The 23,229-nt window shown below is 41.6% G+C and overlaps 1 protein-coding gene across 6 annotated transcripts in view; it reads left to right on the top strand.

Moving 5' to 3' along the window:
- Window positions 1-23,229, top strand: part of LOC144508603 (nuclear receptor coactivator 3-like) — a 210,978-nt gene that overhangs the window by 1,235 nt on the left and 186,514 nt on the right. For 2 of the 6 annotated variants that reach the window (XM_078236774.1, XM_078236780.1), the window contains exon 1: window positions 3,870-3,984. The exons of 1 other annotated variant lie outside the window; for it this stretch is intronic. The gene's annotated coding sequence lies outside the window, so the exon portion shown is untranslated. 3 more of the 6 variants (XM_078236779.1, XM_078236775.1, XM_078236777.1) reach the window with 3 other exon arrangements.

Here is a 23,229-nt window from a genome sequence, read left to right on the forward strand (position 1 = left end):
GGCTCTGGCTTTCATTTTTTGTATATTTTTTGCTCTGTAATTCCTGAGGAATGCTGTTCATTACACTCTTCAGTGGACAACATCAACTGTGCTGACTCACAACCTTCTTGCCACATTTCAGAAGTAAACCATCTGACATTTGTGTTATCAGATCATCAACATAAATGTGCTGCAAATTTAATTACTGAATTTCGACTACTACAGTAACAGCGGAAAACAGCTGGCGTTCCCACCAACAGAGTGATCTCTGTCTCAGTTATTCCACTAATAAATTTGAAAATTCGGTAACAATGCACCAGAGATTACGTGAGATATTGGGGACTAATGCATTCCTTTTTAAAAAATCAACTTGGGTATTAGCTTAAATGTAGTTCTGTTTTGAATTGGTAGGATGTTTCATCAGTAAATTCGTGTTTGAGGCGAGGGGTGGGTTGGAAGCAAATGACACTTAACTCCATGAGTGAGATTTTAATCCACTAACACCCATTCACTTTCAGAATTACAATTGGGGTCATATGGGATGAGTGATTGATGAGGTTAGAAGTCAGTGAGTTGGTATATTGTCATCTATACAGTTCCCAAGATGTGCATTTCATTAACACCAGACATATATTTATTTCCCTGTAATTTTTAAAATATTTATAGTGTAATTATGTTGTTAGATCCATGATTCATTGAAGGAAACCAGCAATATTAGGACATCATGATTTATTTATCATAGAAACCCTACAGTGCAGAAGGAGGCCATTCGGCCCATCGGGTCTGCACCGACCACAATCCCACCCAGGCCCTACCCCCACACATTTACCCACTAATCTACGCATCCCAGGATTCTAAGGGGCAATTTTTAACCTGGCCAATCAACCTAACCTGCACATCTTTGGATGTGGGAGGAAACCGGAGCACCCGGAGGAAACCCACGCAGACACGAGGAGAATGTGCAAACTCCACACAGACAGTGACCCGAGCTGGGAATCGAACCCGGGACCCTGGAGCTGTGAAGCAGCAGTGCTAACCACTGTGCTACCGTGCCGCCCATATACATATACTTATGTTCAGAAATATAATTTGAGCATTGCAAGATCAAAATAACAATGAATAGTCAATCACTTACACATATGTCTTGACAGTAATATATGTAATCAAACTAAACTCTGTTTTTGAAGTAATAGTTTTACTCCTGTTAGCTCCACAATGCCTTCTTGAAGGGAAAATCATGATTAATGAGTTCTTAATTTAGATTTGTTGGAATCTGTCCTTTATTATTGAGTCATGAAGACAACAAATCTAACACTAACTTGTAATCTTTATTTGATTCAAATTCTTTTTTCTCAAATAGGTTACTTCTGGCCTGGAGAGCAAAAGTTTGTTTGAAGGTTCTTTTAATTATCTTTTGCAATCATATGGACTCTCAAATGTGTCCTGTATACATGATTATACTACTGCTGTACTGAATACCTTGTATCCATGATAACCTGATCATCTGTATGCCTGAACTTTTGATCCGTAGAATTGATGCCACTGTCATACTTACAAAGACTGTGGTTATTCTCTGCCCATAATATTCCAGATAACTGATGGGATTATCCCAATTCTCAAAACCATATGTATTGTATATATTCTGTTAATAGAAATAGATACACAGAACATGCAATGTACTGAATACTTTCTCTATACCAAATTTCCTATACTGATTGCCAATGGACGGTATATAGAGCAAAGTCCTGAATTCCAGGTAAATTCTTTGTACTGTCACTGCATTGAATGCCTCATCTGCCTAAATTTCTTGTCCTAATACGCTGCCCAAAAAGCAATAAACGTATCCAATATTTTGACCTGAGCATACCCAACTCTTTTAAATAAACCCCCTTCCATAAATGAGGGAGAAGGGATTAGATATACGGGAGCAGACTGAGAGAAAGAGCAGTCCACACAAGCTATCAGCTCTGATGAAGGGTCATCAAGACTCGTAACATCGGCTCTATTCTCTCTCCACAGATGCTGTCAGACCTGCTGAGATTTTCCAACATTTTCTGTTTTTGTTTCAGATTCCAGCATCTGCAGTGATTTGCCTTCATCATAGATTCAATAATGTTCTTTATGAAATGCTAACAATAAATGCACCACATATTTAAGTTACCTATATTTAAAACTTTGCTCATTTTTGTCCTGCACACTTTAAATGTGAAAGCCAGGCTTTTCTCCAGATAGACGTTGGTTGCTTGTGATTCATTTCAAAGCGTATTGCTTTATTGCATATTTGCAGTTTTATTTTCCCTGCTGGGGGTATGCAGCAGTTACTTGCCATTAAATGCAGTGCAGGGCAGCACGGTGGCACAGTGGTTAGCATTGCTGCCTCACAGTGCCAGGGACCTGGATTCGATTCCCAGATGGGTCACTGTCTGTGTGGAGTCTGCACGTTCTCCCCATGTCTGCGTGGGTTTCCTCCGGGTGCTCTGGTTTCCTCCCACAGTCCGAAAGACGTGCTGGTTACTTGCATTGACCATGCTAAATTCTCCCTCAGTGTACCTGAACAGGTGCTGGAGTGTGGCGACGAGGGAATTTTCACAGTAACATCATTGCAGTGTTAATATAAACCTACTTGTGATTAATAAGTAAATAAACCTTTTCACATTTTTGTCCTGCACACATAAAATATCAAAACCAGATTTTTCTCCAGTTAGAAATTGGTAGCTTGTGATTCAATTCAAAGCATTTTGCTTAACTGCAAATTTGCAGTTTTATTTTCCCTGTTGGGGGATGCAGCAGATTACTTGCAATTAAATGATTTGATTTATTATTGTCACATGTATTGGGATACAGTGAAAAGTATTGTTTCTTGCTGACTACACAGACAGAACATATTGTTCATAGAGTACATAGTGAAGAAGGAAGGGAGAGGTGGGGTGTAGAGAAAGATCAACTTAATATATGGTGGGTCAGCTCAAAAGTTTGATGGCAGCAGGGAAGAAGCGTTCGTGAGTCAGATAGTACGTGATCTCAGACTTTTGTATCTTTTTCCCGACAGAAGAAAGATGAGCTTCATAGATGGTTGGTCAAAAATGCAGTGCGGGTTACATTCTTTCCCTTTACTGCGGTAAAGCCAAGCACTTTCGTGCCAGCCAGCCTGCCTAACTCGCTGCCAGCAGCAGCTATGGGATTTTCACAGTCACTTTATTGCAGTGTTAATGTCAGCCTACTTGGGCAACTTGCATACTTTTCAATGTGCAAAATTCTGCACATTCTATCCGTGTCTGCGTGGGTTTCCTCCGGGTGCTCCAGTTTCCTCCCACAGTCCGGAACAGGCACCGGAGTGTGGCGACTAGGGGATTTTCACAGTAACTTCATTGCAGTGTTAATATGAGCCTACTTTGATACTAATAAATGAACTTAAATGTGTTGGTTAGGTGCATTGGCCATGCTAAATTCTCCTTCAGCGTACCTGAACATACCTGTGGCGCCTGGAGAATTTTCACAGTAACTTCATTGCAGTGTTAATGTGAGCCTGACTTGTGACTAATAAATGAACTTTACTTTTCACAGTAACTTCATTGCACTGTTAATGTGAGCCTACTTGTGCCACTAATAAATAAAATTAAACTTAAATGCGTTGGTTAGGTGCATTGGCTATGCTAAATTCTCCCTCAGCATGCCCAAACAGGCGCCGGACTGGTGGATTTTCCACAGTAACTTCATTGCAGTGTTAATGCAGTGACTTGTCACACTAATAAATAAACAAGGGACTGGTCAGGGTCACTTGAGCAGCGGATGGACTACAACTCCCAGACGGCCCCGCGGCGGCGAGCATGCGCACTGAGGCCGGGTGGCCCTCCCTCCTCCTCCCCCCTCCTCCCCCCTCCCCGCTCCCTGGGAGTGATCGAGATTTAAATAAACAAGGAGCAACATGGCGGCGCTTTTACTCGGCTTATTTAGGGAAACGAAGGTCAGGATACTGGAATGTTCCTCCGAGTAACAGCCAGCGCGGTGAGTGGGTGATTAAATAACCGGGGGGTGAGGTAAATTGTGTGTGTTTATTTATTTATAAAGTGATTTATTTATTATTTTAATTCCTCCCCCCCACCCCCCCCTCTTTGTGGAGAAACCCCCCCACCGGGGCCCGCCTTCAGCGCCGTCCGTCCCGGGCTGAAGTTCACCTGAGAGCCTCAAACTAACCTGTTAACATGGAGGGGGGGGGAGAGGGTGGATGGAAAGGCTTGTCCAGCACCCCCCCCACCCGCTCCCGATGGGGGCCCGCCCCGCCTCGGCGCTTGCCAAAATCTCGCTTCGGGACAACTTAATGACTGAGGCCGAACTTGGAGAGCCCGCCGTCCGCCCGCCCGCCAGCCACCCTCACTCCACTGGCCGCCCGCCCTGTCAGTCAAACCGTCGCCATGGCATTGTGTCCCCCCCCTTCCCCCTTGTCAACGACAGTTTGGGTTTTTGGGGGGTGGGGAGGGAGATGGATTTATTCAATCCCGACGTCAATTTTTTTTTCTCCAAATGGTATTTCTTCCTGTGCAAGATGCCTGGAATGTCATCCTCCCCTCTTGTCAGTCCTTCTGTATGCCTGTAATGCACACTTTATTTCTATGCAAGATTCCTAATGTCACCCTCCCCTTTTGTCAGGCCTACTGTATGCCTGTAATGCACACTTTATTTCTATGCAAGATTCCTAATGTCACCCTCCCCTTTTGTCAGTCCTTCTGTATACCTCTATTACACACTTTCTTTCAATGCAAGATTCCTAATGTCACCCTCCTCTCTTGTCAGTCCTCCTGTATGCCTGTAATACACACTTTCCTCCTATGCAAGATTCCTAATGTCACCCTCCTCTCTTGTCAGTCCTTCTGTATGCCTGTAATACACACTTTCTTCCTATGCAAGATTCCTAATGTCACTCCTCTCTTGTCAGTCCTCCTGTATGCCTGTAATACACACTTTCTTCCTATGCAAGATTCCTAATGTCACCCTCCTCTCTTGTCAGTCCTTCTGTATGCCTCTAATACACTTTCTTTCTATGCGAGATGCCTAGAATGTCACCCTCTTTTCTTGTCAGTCCTTCTGTATGCCTGTAATGCACACTTTCTTTCTATGCAAGATTCCTAATGCCACCCTTAACTCTTGTCCGTCTATATGCCTGTAATACACGTTTTCTTCCTCTGCAAGATTCCTAATGTCACCCTCTCCACTTGTCAGTCCGTCTAAGTTCTTTTTACTGTGAAAATCCCCTAGTTGCTACACTCCAGCGCCTGTTCGGGTATACTGAGGGAGAATTTAGCATGGCCGGTAGCACGTCTTTCAGTCTATGGGAGGAAACCAGAACACACGGAGGAAACCCACGCAGACACGGGGAGAATGTGCAAACTCCACACAGGCAGTGACCCAAGCCAGGAATTGAATCTGGTATCCCTGGCACTGAAGCAGCAGTGCCAACCACTGTGCCACTGCCAATGCCTGTAATACATACTTTCTTCCTCTGCAAAATTCCTACTGTCACCCCTCCTCTTGTCAGTCCGGCTGTATGCCTGTAATACACACTTTTTCTATGCAAGATTCCTAATGTCACCCTTCCCCCTCTCCTGTATGCCTGTAATACACACTTCCTTCCTCTGCAAGATTCCTAATGTCACCCCCTCCTCTTGTATGCCTGTAATACACACTTTCTTTCTATGTGAGATTTCTAATGTCACCCTCTCCTCTTTTCAGTCCTCCTGTGATACACACACTGGGGAAAAAATTGTGGGCAGGGCTTCTCCATTAAATGCTTCGCCACCACGATTTAAAACCCATTTTTAAAAAGATATTTGGATGCCTGCAACCGCCTTGTAAGTCGTTTTATGAATGCTTGTTAAAATTGAGAGGCTATAACTAGGCAGCCTTTATTTCAGTACACTTGCCAGTTTTCACCTTTTTTCTTTGCAATCTATTACTCATTTGTAAAGTCTTACGTTCGCATGATTTGTAGATGCGTTTTTTTTTCCTGCTAAGGCTTTCTTTCTTTTCCCTTTTACTGTCATAAATGTGACCCGTGTTGGGTGTGATTCCAGTACCTTATTGTCTTTATCCTGAAATGGTTATCCTTCGGGATACTTAGTGGGAGAGTGAGTATTAAAGAGGAAGGGGTGGCGTTGGCCCCCAAAGGTAAAAAAAGTGTTCACATCTGCCCCCCTCTATGCTTTTTGAATAGGGTTGTTAGATAATGAGTGGGATGTCTGTTTTTATTCATTTTATTCATGCTATCCTGACTCCCATGCAGCAGAAGTTAACCACCTATTACCACTTCTGCCCTGGCTGAGATTGTTTAACCCCTGAATAAATCAGAAATTGAACCTAGGGTGCTCCTAATCAATAACAGTGTGGTTCACTTGCCCCATTGCAGACTCAGGAAAACAGATGAGGTGCACTTTAAATATATTCCCATCAATGGAGTAAATCGTTGTGGAGCATAGGTTTTCAAATTAGCCCCCACTGTCTGAGGGGATCCCAGGAAATCTCCAAGGTCATCAAATTTCTGTCAATCGTTTCAGATTTCTGTATTTCTCTCTCTGTTGGTCTACTAGCACCACATTTCCATTTTGTATATAATACTTAAATCTTTTAATGTTTCTTCGGGTCATTAGGATGAGAGTATGCCAATATTTGTTAGTGATCTTCCACAAGGAAAAGTTTGAAAATCAGTTTTATGGTAGAATATTAACACTATCCAAAATATTGCACGTGATCATTCAGAATGGCTTTTGGTCGAATCTTGTATTTTCTGAATGTTTAGAATTGTTACCAAGCATGGAGCCTGAAAGCTGATGTGGAAAATGAACAAATTCAATTTCTGGTCCTGCAGTTGAAGTGGCTTTGTGCTAGCCAACAGAAAAAAAAACATCTTGCATTAAATGATGCACATACGCTTAAAACACGTACGACATAACTTGATCGCTATTTTTGGAAGACTTGCTCAGAAGGTCGCGAGTATGAATTGTTACATGCTGTTTGTAATTTTTTTTTCAACCTGTGAATTCATTGCGTTCTGACGATTGGCTTCGGTTGTTAATTTCTGGCGGTTGCGGGTTTATAAATACCACAGTGCCCGAATGTGTTTTTTTATTTAAATCGGTGATTATACCTGCGGTTTGTGCATTAGAAGAGCGCAACGTTGTTTGTTGAACAGGATAATTCAATGTGACAGCTCCTTGATGGCTTGCTTCTAATTGTGGATGTGCAGGCAGCAGTCGGATAGGCTCGTGTGTTGTCGTCGAGTCTGGTGACAGCGTGCAGGGGGATTTCTGCCATTGGCTTGTTTGCTGATAGCACTCGTAAGCCGCTATCATTGGTGTGTCTGCTGAGACCCTGTTGATAGACAGCTGCTAACGTACTGGTGGGTCTGACATCTACATCTTGTTTGGATGCCATTATTGGCAGGCCTGTTAGAGGAGCCTGGAGCTACTTTCCATAAAATACTAAAGCTAAATGTTTGATATTCTGGAGTGCACCGTATTTTCCGTGCATACTGTTTAAAATCCTCCTCTGGCATTAAGCATCCTCTCTGGTTTGGCCAGTTTATTTAAAGGTACTGAACTATTTTACACTTGGGATTAAAAGCCTTTTTAGATGACGATAAGGTCCGCGATGGCGTTCATTTGCACTGAGTACTATTTCTCTGGCTGTTTTCTTTATACTGAGAAGTGAAAGGGAAAACGAGAGGTATAAAACACAATGCGAGTTCAGACATCAGATGAATACCCGATTAAGACTTGATACGAATGTTTATGAAATTTGCGTGCCGAAGAGTGCCGAAATTCGGAATGCAGCACTTAACCTGTCCTTGATTGGAACCATTTGCTTTCCTTTCTGCAGGACACTTGCTGATTTTTCCATAGCTGACATTAAAGAAAAATGACATGTTGTAACATTTTTACTACTAGCAGGGGAAAAATCGTTTCCATGTCTCAGGTGTCAGCAGTGCATTTATTAAATGTCTGAACAGAACTATAAAACACTTTTATTACAATTTTTGATACTTCCATGGCTGGTACTGCAGATGGCCTGGGTGTGTGTGTTTCTTTTTAATGGTGGCTGCTAAAACACTTTGCAGAAAGGCGCTCTCCCTCTCTCCAGCCCGACTTAGCTTCGTGTTTGGTTGTACATTTGTGCGCCAGGCTAAGGGGTCGTCGGGTGTCAATTTTCTTATTTTCTTCAGATTGTGTTAAAGACTCTGGGTCAAACCACCAACTGACTGCAACTTCCATACAGTTTTTACGTCAGTCCGGAACAGCCAAGGATGTTGTTATAGCAACACCACCAGATGACCTCGCGTAGTGTTCAGTTTGACTGCAGTTACTATCAGAAGCGGTTAGGAAGAGCTAGCTGGGTTACAGTATCCACAGCCACGTGGGTGCTGGAAAAATATTTCTGATCAGCACTGACCTGTTTCTTTATTCTTCAGATTTGTAGAAATATATTCTATTTATAAGATAGGAGGGTGTTCACATCGATGAATATTGGCGTCCTCTTGTAGTTTGGTTTCTAGGTACAGTTTTGCAAAACAAAGAAGATTTTAAAAATAACAATGCAGCAATAACGGTCATGTTTTTTTCAAGAATATTTTTATTGCTGTTATATCTGAAAGATTTTACAAAACAATTACGCCTAGGTCTGTCTGAGGTATTAAAACTTAATGTTTAGCCTCTTGACTGATGAATATTGCTTTTATTTTCCATATGCAGTTTGTAGTCGCTATGCCATGACATTTAATTTAACCCTTTAAGGAATACAACAGTTCTTCACCAAAATGGAACCAGGTTCTAGTTTGTCAGAAAATAGTAAAATAAGCAGTATTTGGTATATTTAATATCATAGTAGGCATTTTAACATATAAAAAAACATTGTGGCTGTTAAAACTAAATGAGCACCTGGTGACTTAACTTTTGTCTTTATCTCATCTCTTTCCTCCCCCCCCTTCCCCCTTTTGTAACCTTTTCTTATGTTTCCATTTTTGGGTTGCTTCGCTCTTGTGCACTGCCCATGGCATTCAAAATATAGCAAGCCTGTGAAATGGTTGATATGTACTCCACATATGCACAAGTGTGGCTGAATTTCTGCAGTGGGCGACAGTCAATGTAGTAAGAGAGTTGTTTTACTGAGTTGCTTATTTGTTACTGCTATTTATAACAAAATTGTTGTTTGAAAAGAAGAAGCAAAGTGTACATGGTAACTGTACATGTTGAATTTTGGAATGTATAAACAGTAAGGTTAAAAAACGTAGAATCAAAAACCATGTTTTGTATCAGTTAAGCAGTTTGTGTGTTTTATGGGGCTGCTATGCTTTGGTTATGTGAATATGATGAAATATGTTAAAAACACGTGTGTTTGAACACATTTCCTGAACACTAAAGATCAGCTATTCAGTTTCTGAAATGACGGGGATTATTGGTTCTGAAATAATTAGAATCATAGAATCAGATGTTGCAGGAGGCCACTTGGCCCATTGTACCTGTGCCAACTCATTGAAAGAATTATCAGTTAATCCCACTCCTCTGCACTTGCCCCATAGCCTTCCAAGTGTTTTCTTTTTTTCTTATACACTCTACATATTCAATTTATTTTGCAAATTACTGTTGAATCTACTTCCACAACAACCTTTTGAGATAATGTATTCCAGATCCTAACATTGTTTTCAATAATTTACTTTATCTTGACTGTTTCTCCATCTCTATCCAAATTAGCAACTGAATAGCATTTTGAAGACGTAAATATTTGTCATAAATTATGGTAAATTGATATTTTTAGAAAGAAGGGCATAAATTCTTAAATTTAAGTTGTATTTATATCAATTTAAACTGATGTCATTTAATAAATTGTAGTTCAATGAATCCAATTATGGTTTAATTTACTTTGGACTGAAGTTATAGGTGCAGTCCTCACATCCTGTGTTCACATTCATTATCCATTTTTTTCCTCCTCGTCACAGTTTTGTGACTGAAGGGGTGGGGAGGTGCCCATAGCCTGCAGTAAATGTTGCTTCGTGACTGTTGCTGTCTCATTTTTGTTAATTTCCTCTATCAAAATACAAAGTGCTAACTAATTTAATAGATTTAAATGTATTATATCCTGAATTCCAAACTATTAAAAATACAAGCTTGTATAATGAGAGAGTAATTTGAAGTATACAGATCACATTTTTGGACTACGCCGCATGTTTCACAACACTAATGCAGGTCGAATACAATTTCAGTTAGTTTTTACAGGTGGCCAGAACTTTTGTAAAAGGTGGAGGCATCTAATGACACAGCGCTGTGTGTACAAGAATTGCATTTCACTTTGCAGTCAGAGATCCTGAAAACATAACATGGAACTAGATGCCATGTTTTAGATCAGGTAATGAGATGCATGCTGATGTTGGGTATGTGTAGTTTTTTTTCAGTATTTGAGTTTTGCATAGGCCATTGTAGGTCTTGTTGAGAAATATTTAATCTGCTTTGCTGTGTAAATAGCTGACAGTGTAAAGAAAACTGCATGGAAAAGTGCTGCTTCAGCGAAATTGGGCTTGAACATTTGCGATAGGATTGATATGCATCAAAAAAAATACAAGAGTTGTCCTCATCTGCAAAATCTACTAAATGATCAAAACTACTATTAGCCAAATGGCTAAAAGTAATTTACTTAATTTCTATGATTATCACTCAAGGTTGATCATTTTTGTAGTCCTTATTGTTAATCTGAAGTGTAGGGTTTTTCTAACTGCAGTAAAACGGGAAGGTTTTTAAGGTTGGATTAAGTGTCCATTTTGGGGAAACTGCTAATTTATTTTGTATGATGTCTGACACTGGTCAATTCTATTTTTCAAATAAAATTTGTGAGGGAGGCAATGAACATTCACCATTAAGTGCATGAAAACTCACCAGCTCAAGAGAATAGAGGCTAAATGCATGGTAAAAGTCAGCATCAGACCATTACAGAAAAGTTCCCTTTCTCACACTCCTCCCCAAAAGAAATGTTACTGAATCATTGTAATATTTCACTTCCTCTTGAATGAGACTTTCTGACTAGCACTTCTGAACGCATCTGTTCCGTGACATCGTATATGACTGTGACAAGATAAACTTTCCCTCCTCACCCTCCCTGACCTGCCTGCAGTCTTTGCCATGATTGATCTCACCACCCTCCTCCAATACCACTCCACTGTCATCTGGCTGGCTGTGACTGTTCCCACATGGTTCCATTCGTATCTCCCTACTTGTAGCCAGAGAGTCACCTGCAATGGCTTCTCTTCACGCTCCTGCACCATTACCTCTGTGTCCCCCAAGGATCCATCCATGGCCCTCTCTTGTTTCTGAATTACATGCTGCCCCTTGGCAACATCATCCGAAGGCTTGGTGTTAGTTTTACAACACCCAGCTCTATCCCACCACCACCACTCTTGACTCTTCCATTGTTTCTAAATTATCAGATTTCTTAGTTAGCAGGTCGCTTATCTGGCATATGATATGGATGAGCAGACATTTCCTCCAATTAAATATTGGGGAAACGGAAACCATTGTTTTGGTCCAAACTCCATTCCCTAGCTACCAATTCCATTCCTCTCCCTGGCAACAATCTTGAGATTAAGCCAATCTGTTCGCAATCTTGGTGACGCATTTGATCCTCAGATGAGCTTCCGACCTCGCATTTGTGTCATCACCAAGATCACCTATTTTCACCTCCATGAAGTCGCTTGATATAGTACCTGTCTTATCATCCATGCCTTTAGCACTAGACTTGACTTTTCCAATACATTCCTGGCTGGTCTCTCACTTCTACCCTCTGTAAACTTGAGGCCATCCAAAACACTGCTGTTCCTATCTTGTCTTGTTCACCTGACTTCCATTGGGTCCCAGTGATGCAACGTCTTGATTTTAGAATTTTCATCCTTAGTTTTACATCCTTCCATGGCCTTGTCCCTCATCTCTCTCATCTCCTCCAGCGCAGCAGCCCTTGTGAGATACCCGTGCTCCTCTAATTCTGGCCTTTGTGCATTCCAGTTATAATTGCTCCACCTTTGGTGGCCATAACCTCTGTTACCTAGGCCTCTAGCTTTGGAATTCCTTCCATACAACTCACTTTGTCGACTTTGCTTTTCTCCTTTAATTCACTTCATAAAGCCCACCTCTTGGACCAAGCTTTCGGACATCTCGCTTAATACCTCTTGATGTGGTTTATGTCATAATGTTTCATGATACTCTGGTGAAAGACCATGGGATGTTTTGTTATGTTACATTAGAAGTGCTTGTACATTAAAAATGCTATGTAAATATAGGCTGTTGGGACTGGGTGTTCTCCACTCGCATTAAAGAGGCAAAGTGGTCAATCCATAATTAGTATCAGTGTGAATCTATTTCAGTTTTACACCAACATTAAACTTGTGAATGCTAAATGGGTATTGATGCCCAAACTGACTCCCAACATGGATTGAGATGACCCTCCCTAAGGATTCTAATTATTCCTCCTTGTGGGGTCAGGCTGACACCTGAGTGTGAATTTTAAAAAAAGTTTTGGGCCCTTTTTTAAATATGTTAAAATATACATCTTTATTTGAAATATGCATTTCTGTTCTAACTCCAGCAGTAACACTGCAGTTATGTAAAAGCTTGTGTCTTTATGTCTGAATGCAAACTTTGAACACAAACTTAAAGTTTGTGTCTTTATGTGCCCTTTTTGTGAACAGATCTCCCACTCACCTGATGAAGGAGCAGCGCTCCGAAAGCTAGTGGCGTTTGCTACCAAATAAACCTGTTGGACTTTAACCTGGTGTTGTGGGACTTCTTACTGTTATGTAAAAGCACCATTCAACACTGGTTTTGGCTCTCAGATGTGGGTTTAAATCTAGCCCAGATGAGTGGTGTTGGAATCCTTTTCATTTGCTGGTTGTAAGGTCTCGGGATGTGGCTGATGCTGGCAAGGTTGCATTTAACTGCTCATCTCTCGCACCCTGAAACATAGTGGTTCATCTCCTTGAATTGTTGCAGTCCTCAGACTGATAGTGCTTCCATAATGCTAATAAGCATGACAATTTCAGGTCATTTGCCCAGCAGCAGTGACAATATATGTCCAAGTCAGGATAATTGTATGACTTGAGGACCTTTTTAGAAGTATTTTTTTCTATGAAATTATTACCCTAGTTTTTCTCATTGCAGGGGAAAGGGGTGCTGTGGAAGTAATCTAAGTGAGTTCCTGCAGTGCATCCTGTTGATTTTGCATATAGCAGATGCAATGTGCATATAACGGAAGATGTAGATATTGAAACCAATTGAGTGACTTGCTGTGTCTTGTTAACCCGTTTGAGTGTTGTTACGATTGTACTCGCCCATGCAAAGGTAGCCTGGAAGATGAGTTTATAGAGTTTTTGGGACATTTTCTTGGAGCAGCATATTGTAGAGCCAAATACAGCTAGACCCGGTAATGTCCAATGAACTTTGATTCATGGCCTCATAGTGAAATAGCCTTCAGGCAATGATCATAACTTGGTTGAATTTCACGTTAAATTTTGAGGGTGAGGAGAGGGAGTCAAAGACTATTGTTTTAAAGGGTATGAAGACAGCTGGCTAAAGTGAACTGGAAAATTAGGTTAAAGGTTAAAGTAGAGATGCGGTGGTAGACTTTTGAGGAAATATTCGATAACACTCAAAAAGATGCATTCCTGCGAGAAAGAAAGGCTTTTGGAGAAGAATGCACCATCCATACCTAACTAAGGAAGTTAGGAACTCAGGAAGATGGTATCAAATCGAAGGGAAAAAGCATACAATTCTGCAAAGATCAATGGTAGGTCAGAAAATTGGATATAATTTATAAAACCAGTAAACAATGACTTAAAAATCAGGGAGAAATTACAAGATGAGAGAAAGCTAACTAGAAATATTAAAACTGCTCATAAGAGTTTCTCCAAGTATTTAAAAGAAAAAGAGTCACTAAAGGGAGTATTGGCCGTCTAGAGAGTGAGCCTGAGGATGGAATAATGGGAAATGAGGAAATGGCGAGAGCATGAGCAGATATTTTGGGCAAGTCGTCACTGGAGAAGATGCAAATAAACCTCAGACATGCTTGTAAATCAAGAAGGCGGCACGGTAGCACAGTGGTTAGCACTGCTGCTTCACAGCTCCAGGGTCCCGGGTTCGATTCCCGTCTCGGGTCACTGTCTGTGTGGAGTTTGCAGAGGGCGGCACAGTAGCACAGTGGTTAGCACTGCTGCTTCACAGCTCCAGGGTCCCTGGTTCGATTCCTGGCTCGGGTCACTGTCTGTGTGGAGTTTGCACATTCTCCTCGTGTCTGCATGGGTTTCCTCCAGGTGCTCTGGTTTCCTCCCACAGTCGAAAGATGTGCGGGTTAGGTTGATTGGCCAGGTTAAAAAAAATTGCCCCTTAGAGTCCTGGGATGCGTAGGTTAGAGGGATTTGCGGGTAAAATATGTGGGGGTAGGGCCTGGGTGGGATTGTGGTCAGTGCAGACTCGATGGGCCGAATGGCCTCCTTCTGCACTGTAGGGTTTCTATGATTTCTATGAAAGGGTAGGAGGACCTGATGGCCTGCATTCTAGGGTCTTAAAAGGAGTGTTGGCTGCAATAGTAGATATATTGGTTGGAATTTTCCAAAATTCCCTGCATTCTGCGAAAGTCCCATCAGATTGGAAAGCTGTAAATGTAACTCTCCTATTCGAGAAAAGAAGGAAGCAGAGCCAGGTGGTTAAAACATGGTAAGAGCAGAGTGCAACTTTACATCCCCTCGGGAAATCTAAGCAGCTGTTTGGGTGAGTACGGTTGGATAGGTACCTACTACTAATATTGGTTATAATTGTTAAAATATTCTATGATTCATTGTTTGTAAGAAATATATTCTGTAATAATAGAGTGGAGAAGAAAGGCCTTGGTTGATATTGTTTGATATTAAAAGGACTTGAGGGGGAAGACCATGGCAGGAGAGCTCCAAGCTGTGGTCTGTTCTTACTCCATGTGAGAGACCAGGAACATTTCCAGTTCCCAGGACCAGTATGTGTGGAGGAAGTGTCTCCAGCTGCAGCTCATGGCAGCCTAAGGTTTGGAGCTGGAGCAGAGTCTGGGGACACTGGAGCATCCGCATGGCGGAGAGTATCATGGATAGCTTGTGTAGAGAGGTGGTCACACTGCAGGCTCAGACTCCACAGGCAGGAAGGGAATGGGTGAGCCCAGGATGAACAGGAAGGCTGGACAGGCAGTGCAGGAATCTCCTGTGGCTATCTCCCTGCAAAACAGATGTACCATTTTGGATACTGTTGAGGGGAATAGCCTCTCTGTGGATAATAGCAGCAGCCAAATTTGCAGCACCATGGTTGGCTCTGCTGCACAGGGGAGGAGCAAAAGAAGTAGAAATGCAATAGTCATAGGAGATTGTTGTGAGGGGAGTATCATAGAATCCTACAGTGCAGAAAGAGGCCATTGCGCCCATCGAGTCTGCACCAACCACCATCCCACCCAGGCCCTATCCCTATATCCCTACATATTTACCCAATAATCCCTCTAACCTATGCATCCCGGGACACTAAGGGGCAATTGAAAATGGTCAATCAACCTAGCCCGCACATCTTTGGACTGTGGAAGGAAACCGGAGCACCCGGTGGAAACCCATGCAGACACAGGGAGAATGTGCAAACTCCACACAGACAGTGACCCAAGCCGAGATTCGAACCCAGGTCCCTGGAGCTGTGAAGCAGCAGTGCTAACCACTGTGCTACCGTGCTGCCTGGGGTCTGTAGAGGGGTCTTCAGAGTAGATAGACGTTTCTGTGATTGCAAACGACACTCCAGGATGGTATGTTGCCTCCCTGGTGCTAAGGTCAAGCATGTCTCAGCGGTTGCAGGACATTCAGAAGAGGGAGGGTGAACAGTCGGTTGTCATTGGGACAAACAACGTAGGTCTTTTAAAAAAAGGGGATAATGCTCTAAAAGCAGAATTATAGGGACTTGGGAAGCAAGTTTAAACAGTAGGAACTCAAAGTTCGTTGTCTCAGGATTATTACCAGTGCTATGCGCTAGTCAGAGTAGAAACAGCAGGATATAACAGCCGGGGGAAAGTTTCAGATTCCTGGGATATTCAGACCGGTTCTGGGGAAGGTGGGACCTGTGCAAACTGGACGAGTTACACCTGGGCAGGACCAGGACTGATGTCCTTGGGTTGGCGGGGGCTGCTTGCTCAAGTGGTTTTCTGAACCAATGCATTGAGGAACCAGCAAGGGAACAGGCCATCTTGGACTGGGTATTGTGCAATGAGAAAGGATTAGTTGGCAATCTAGTTGTGAGAGAACCCTTGGGGATGAGTGACCATGATGATATAGAATTCCTTATCAAGGTGAATAGTGAGGTAGCTGATTCTGAGACCGGGGTCCTGACTCTCAGTAAAGGTAACTATGATGAATGATATGAGGCATGAGTTGGCTATGGTGGACTAGGAAACATTACTAAAAGTAAGGACAGTGAACAGGCTATGGCAGACATACAAGGAACGAATAGATGAACTCAAAGTTGTATATTCCTATTTGGCACTAGTGGCAAGGGAACTGTGGCCAAACCATGGCTTAAAAGGCAAATTAGAGATAGTACTAGATTCAAAGAAAAAGCACAAATTGGCAAGAAAAAGCAATAGACCTGAGGATTGGGAGAAGTTAAAAATTCGGCAAAGGTGGACCAAGGGATTGATTAAAGGGAAAAATAGAGTATGAAAGTAAACTAGTGAGGAACGTAAAACCTGACTGCAAAAATTTCTATGGATATGCAAAGGGAAGAAGATAGACAGAAATGCATGTAGGCCCCTTACAGTCAGAAACGGGGGAATTCATAACGGGGAACAAAGAAATGGATGAGGAACTAAATGCATACTTTGTTTCTGTCTTCACAAAAAGGAAGACACAAATGTAGCGGAAATATATAATGCACAGGATGAAGGAATTGAATTGATTTCTAAATTTTGGTGATGAGAATAGATGGTGAAGAGAACATAAGGAGTCTGCAGATAGATAGCTATAGACAGGTTAAGTGAATAGGCAAAGATTTAGCGGATGGATGGGAAAATGTGAATTCTTTGCAGGCGGAATAGAAAACAGCATGTTATTTAAATGGAGTGAGGTTGCAGAACTCGGTAGAACAGAGGGATTTGGGTACCCTGGTACATGAATTGCAAAAAGTTGGTATATAAATGATTATGAAGGCAAATGGAATATTGGGATTCATTGCAAGGGGATGGAATATAAAATAGCATAAGTTTTGTTACAGTTGGTGAGACCACATCTTGCGTCCTGTTGTGCTTTTGATCTCCCGACTTAAGAAATGATACAAATGCATTTGAAGCAGTTCAGAGAATGTTCACTCAACTGATGGGATGAAGGGTTAGACAGGTTGGGTCCATATCCATTGGGGTTTAGAAGAATGAGAGGTGATCTTATTGAAACATTATTGATCCTGAAGGGACTTGTTTGGTTGGGTGAGGCTCTCCCATTCAAGATGGAGATGATAAATATTTTCTGAGGGTCAAAGTATGAAATTCTCTTGTGCAGAGAGCAGTGGGGGCAGGGTCAATTAATATTTTGAAGACTGAGAAAGATCCTTGATTAACAAGGGAATCAAATGGCATAAGGGGTAGACATTAAAGTAGAGTTGGGAACAACTATGATGTCAAATAGCAGAGCAGGCTTGAGGGACTGAATGAGCTATTCCTCCTATTTTGTAAGTTTGCATCTATATTGATATGTGAATGACGCGTATGGCATTTATATGTATATTCGTGGGCAAGTGACAAGAATGGCATTATATGGACGCTGGAGAGATTTTGAGGACTCGGAAGGTGCAAGATACTGATGAATTAGCGAGTGCCGCTTTAAGGTTTAGGCTATTGTACTTTACTAAACAAGAAAATTATGGAGGTGTTTAACAGTGCTATGCTTGGCCATATTGTATCTGATGCTGATACTAGATGCCTGAAGTGGTGTGTTTTGGTCCCTGCACAAAATCTAATGAGTGCAGAACAAAATGGGGAAAAAGCAAAGCAAAAATCCAACATTTTACATAAAATTCAATTCAGAAAATATTGTTCATGTGGCAGATTTTGTAGCTTTGCTTATATTTATGTTGAATTGTTTCCTCTGATTTCACTGTAATGCTTCAGCTGCAATAAAGATATTACCCAAGAAGCATTTTACTATACAGTGTTGCTAGACTCTGGGATTGTACGTGGCATAAAAAGCTTTTTCACTCTGAAACCATAATGACTGAGTCGCTAAAGTACTGAAGGATGTATTTATTCTAGTCAGGCTGAGTTCACTTACAGAGTTTGGGTTGCTTTTTGAGTTAATGTAAAGCAGATTAACATCTTCTATTCTGTCAGCCAGAGTGATGACACATGAACTGTTCAGAATAGTTGATTAAAATGAAATTATTTAAAACCCATTAAATAGAACTGAAAATAAATTCTAGTACTTTTGCGTACAGTTCAGTCAAGACTTCTCTAATGCCTCCCTTTATGTTGTGGATTGGCTACATGTAATGAAGCGCTGATCAAGAGCCTGTGGCTGAGATGTACAAAGGTGATCATTGATCAACTTGCCCTTCAACTTTTCCCTCTTCTTCAGAAAGACTTTTTTTGTTTCGAATCTATGTGACTGTCTTGTTTCTTCCATCATGTTCACTGGTCTAAAATTGGAAACTAAATTATGCTTAGCTACATTTGGTACAAGGTTATAATACATACACATGGTGACACTGGCTCTGCAAAAGTGAACCACATCTATAGATAGTATGTTGATCACACTTTGAACCAACTTTGGGCTCTCCATAGTTGGTGATCATATCAAGAGAGAAATTAAAATTGTTCAGTTTTAGAGTTGATATTTGGAGGTCCCGCATTTGTTTTATTCTTGACAGACAGAATGGAAATTTCCATTCATCTCCATAACTTCAGCCGACTTCATTTTACTGCTTGTATCTTAACTCACCCAAGTCCCATTCACCTTGTCTACATTGGCTCCCAATCAATCAATGTCTTGATTTTAAAAATTCCTCCATGGCTTTGCATCCCCCTATCTATATAAGCACTCCTTAACCTAATGTATCCTTTATCAGTGGCACAGTTTGTTTATAATGCTTCAGTGAAGATTCTTGGAATGTTTTATGTTAAACATGCTGTATAAATACATATTATTGAAGGCATAGATTTAAAAAAAATACACATTGGTCTTTCTGTCTTTTAGCACATTCTTGTCGCTCTGTGAAGTCATAGGAAAAAGATAGCAGAGAGTTGTTTTCTTATTTCTAATGTACAGAAAAATTCTATCTGTACCATCTTATTATCTGGCATAGCTGTGTCAGAATTACACTGCTTGTGTTGCCATGTTCATGTCCAACCAAAACCATAGGAAGTATTCTCTGTACACAAATTATTTACTCTTTGTAAATTTACTACTAAAAATGTTTGACAGAACTAGCTTTCATAGTTTGTGGCTAGTTCTTCAGTAATGCAGAACTCAATGCAGATTTTTCAATATTTATACTGAGCATCATATCAGACTACCAAGCCCTGTGGTGATCTGGAAGTGGTGACGAGAACAATGAAAGATGCTGCTGGTGGCTGTGGTGATGCTCACTCTCCGCAGATCTGGGTAGAAGTGGAGCCTGTATCTACCTAAGACAACGGATGAATGAACACCGCTCGACAATCACCAGGCAAGACTGTTCTCTTCCTGTGGGGGAGCACTTCAGCAGTCACGGGCATTCAGCCTTGGATCTTCAGGTAAGCGTTCTCCAAGGCGGCCTTCACGACACACGACAGCGCAGAGTCACTGAGCAGAAACTGATAGCCAAGTTTCGCACACATGAGGACGGTCTAAACCGGGATGTTGGATTTATGTCACATTATCAGTAACCCCCACAGCTTGACTCCTGGACTTGCACAATTTCACAAGCTGTACTGTCTGGAGACAATACACATCTCTTTAACCTGTGTTGAATGCTCCCTCCACCCACATTGTCTGTGCATTTAAGACCTGGCTGGCTGTAGAGATTTGCATTCTAATCAGTATTCTGTAATTTGATTTCTGTGTCTGTGCCCTGTTTGAGAACAGAGACCACTCCATCTGACGAAGGAGCATTGCTCCGAAAGCTTATGGTATTTGCTACCAAATAAACCTGTTGGACTTTAACCTGGTGTTGTGAGACTGCTTACTGTGCTTACCCCAGTCCAACGCCGGCATCTCCACATCATGTCTACCTAAGACAACAGAGTAGACTTTTTAGTTAGTGTTGCTCACCCCTATCCAGGGAAGAGAAAAAACAGCAACACTAAACACAGCCTGCCCTCCCTGCACCTGGTTGGTCACCAATCACTGTAGCTGAAGCATAAACAAACTCAAAGAACAACTAACTACCAGATGACACTTGGCACATGGAATGTCAAAATACTTCTAGATAATAATACAAGACCAGAACAGCCTTCATAGCCAGAACACTAGGAAGGTACTAAATTGACAAAATCACTCTAAATGAAATAAGGTTTGCAGATGTGTTTCATCTTGAGCACTTAGATGTAAGCTACACATTGTACTGGATCGGCAAATCCAAGGGCCAGCCTCGACAGTCAGGTGTGGGCTTTGCCATTCATTCTGGATCGGCACGTAAGCTCAACTCACTTCCCAAGGGTATCAACGACAGATTCATGGTACTTCATATTGATCTTTTTAGAAATCAGTATGTGGTACTCATCAGTGTCCATGCACCAATAATAGCACAAATTGATGAGGTCTATGTTCTACAGTCGGCAGGATCATCGGAGTACCACTGAACTCCTCGCCCTCTGTGACTTCTATGCTCATGTTGGTACAGACTTTAATTCGTGGAGGGGAGCACTAGGACACCACAACATTGGTCGTGATAAACTTCAGTGGCTAACTTTTTCTCTATGCACAGCAAGTTTGATCTTATCACAAATGCAATCGTTCAACAAGCTTACAAACTGAAAACAACATGGATGCAGCCCAGATCTAAACATTGGCACATGTAGGACCACATTATTGTACAACAGAGAGACTTAATGGGTGTGCATTTTATCTGCTGCTTTGGAGGTTCTAAATGTTAGTCAGAACATCAGCTTGAGGGGAACATCATGTCCTTGGGAGATAACACCTAAAGCACTGTGAGACATAGTCTAACCACAAAAGAAGCTTGATGTAACTAGCCTAAAAGATTCTGTCAAGAAACATGAACTAAGACCAAAATTACAGTATCCCAGAAGATAACTTAGACATTAAAGATTCCTAAAATAAATTGTGATGTCACTTCTGGTCGCAGCATCTGAATCCTTGAATTCATCAAACACAAGCCCCAAGATTAGTTTGATGAGAATAACCAAGATCAAGCCAAGTTATGAAGTGCACGATGCTCACAAATCCTGCATATCGAATAAAAGATCACCAGCAATAAATGTCAGATACCATCATGTAGAATGCCAAACTGAGAGGAAGGATCAACAATGGGAGATCAAGGCTGCAGAATTTCAGGAAGCTGCTAATAAGGGCCACTTTATAAAATCTCTGATCTGTCTATGGCCACAAAGCCACAGTAAAACACCTGTACATTCACCAAACAGCAATCAGTTCCTAACAAACAGGCATGAGATTCTCACTGGGCAGAGCACTTTAATTTTTCTCCTGAACCAAGAATCCTCAGTGTGCGACAAGGCCATTGAATCACTTCCTTGGCATCACATTCTGTCAAGCTTGCCCTCGAGCCAAGGTCAGTAAGGTAATGAAGCAACTCTGAGTAAGTCTCTGGAAGACGATGGCATTCCAAGTGAAGTATTCCAAGTATAGCGCCGCTCACATGCTTAACTCACTGGCTCCTTATGTTTGATCTGGAACTATGGCATTGTGTTCCAAGATTGAAAATATGCTTTCATAACTCACCTGTGCAAACGGTAAGGAAGCAAGTCCATCTGTGCCAATCATCATCATATTTCCGTTTTCTCCACAATGGGAAAATGTTTTTGAAATACTTATTCCAACCAGAATTGTTACTATCCTGCACTGGTCTCTGAATACTCCATCGCGATCGACAGGTCGATCCTGGAGGCTCAGAGTTGATTATCATTGGCTGCCAAGCCCTTGCCAAAAATGCGCGGAACTCTGGCTTCTTGCGATGAGCGAATCAGCTCATTGCCAAATTGCAGGTGCCAAAACCTGGACTAAGCTGGGTGAAGACAAATGATGAGCAAGGAGCCAAGGACCTTCAAGAGGACAGAACCCTACCATTTTTGCCAGGAATGGGAAAGCAAATTTCTCTTTATGAACATCCAAGGCAAGACCATTTATCTCATTTGTCAGAGTGTAGCCTAGAGTAAAAGAGGTAATTTGGAACGGCATCACAAGACAATGCATGCAAAATTTGAAGAAAATATCCCCTTAAACAGCGCCATTCGAAGAAAGTTGGGGAGTTAAATGTTGCAAACTCGACAGTCACTCATCAAAACCCTGTGACTAAAGGCAAGACCAGTAAAAAAAAAAGTGTCTTTTCGCATACACCATCTGATGGCAAAGCGTAAGAAACTGTTCACTGATGGCGAAGTTATCAAGGAGACTATGATGGTTGCTGCCAACACCTTGTTCAAAGACTTCAGAAACAAAGATGAAATTTATGACAGCCATCAAAAGCATGCTGCTTGGTGCTTTAGCAGTAGCTAGAGGAGTGGAATTGTCCGAGAATTTGTCTCGGCAAATAGACTTATCAGACTGTGAATGTTTCTTATTACAGTTTGATGAGTCAGTGGACATATTGGATACGGCCCAGCTGATTTTGTTTGTTTGTTTCTCTCTGCATGGCATTCAAAGATGCAACAAAAAAGGACTTCCTCACTCTTTTGCCACATGGGAGAATAAGAGGCAGGGATATCCACAACAAATTTAAAAGGTATGTGATTGAGAAAAACATTCTCATCAAGAAACTGGTTTTCAATTCACAACTGATGGTGCACCATCAGTGCTGGGTGTCAACATGCAGGCTTTGTTGCACTTTGCAAAAATGATCTTGAATTTCCCTCCTTTGTCAGTTACCACAGTTATCCACCAACAAGCGCTAGTGAGCAAGACTTTTCTTGAGTAATGACAATCGTCGTCAAGATCATCAACTCAATTCATGCCAGAGCTCTGGAGCATCGCTTGTTCAAATTGTTACTTGAGCTTGATGGCACCTACAAAGAGCT

Source organism: Mustelus asterias, chromosome 20 (assembly GCF_964213995.1).
Source record: "Mustelus asterias chromosome 20, sMusAst1.hap1.1, whole genome shotgun sequence".
In the NCBI taxonomy this organism is placed as follows: Eukaryota; Metazoa; Chordata; class Chondrichthyes; order Carcharhiniformes; family Triakidae; genus Mustelus; species Mustelus asterias.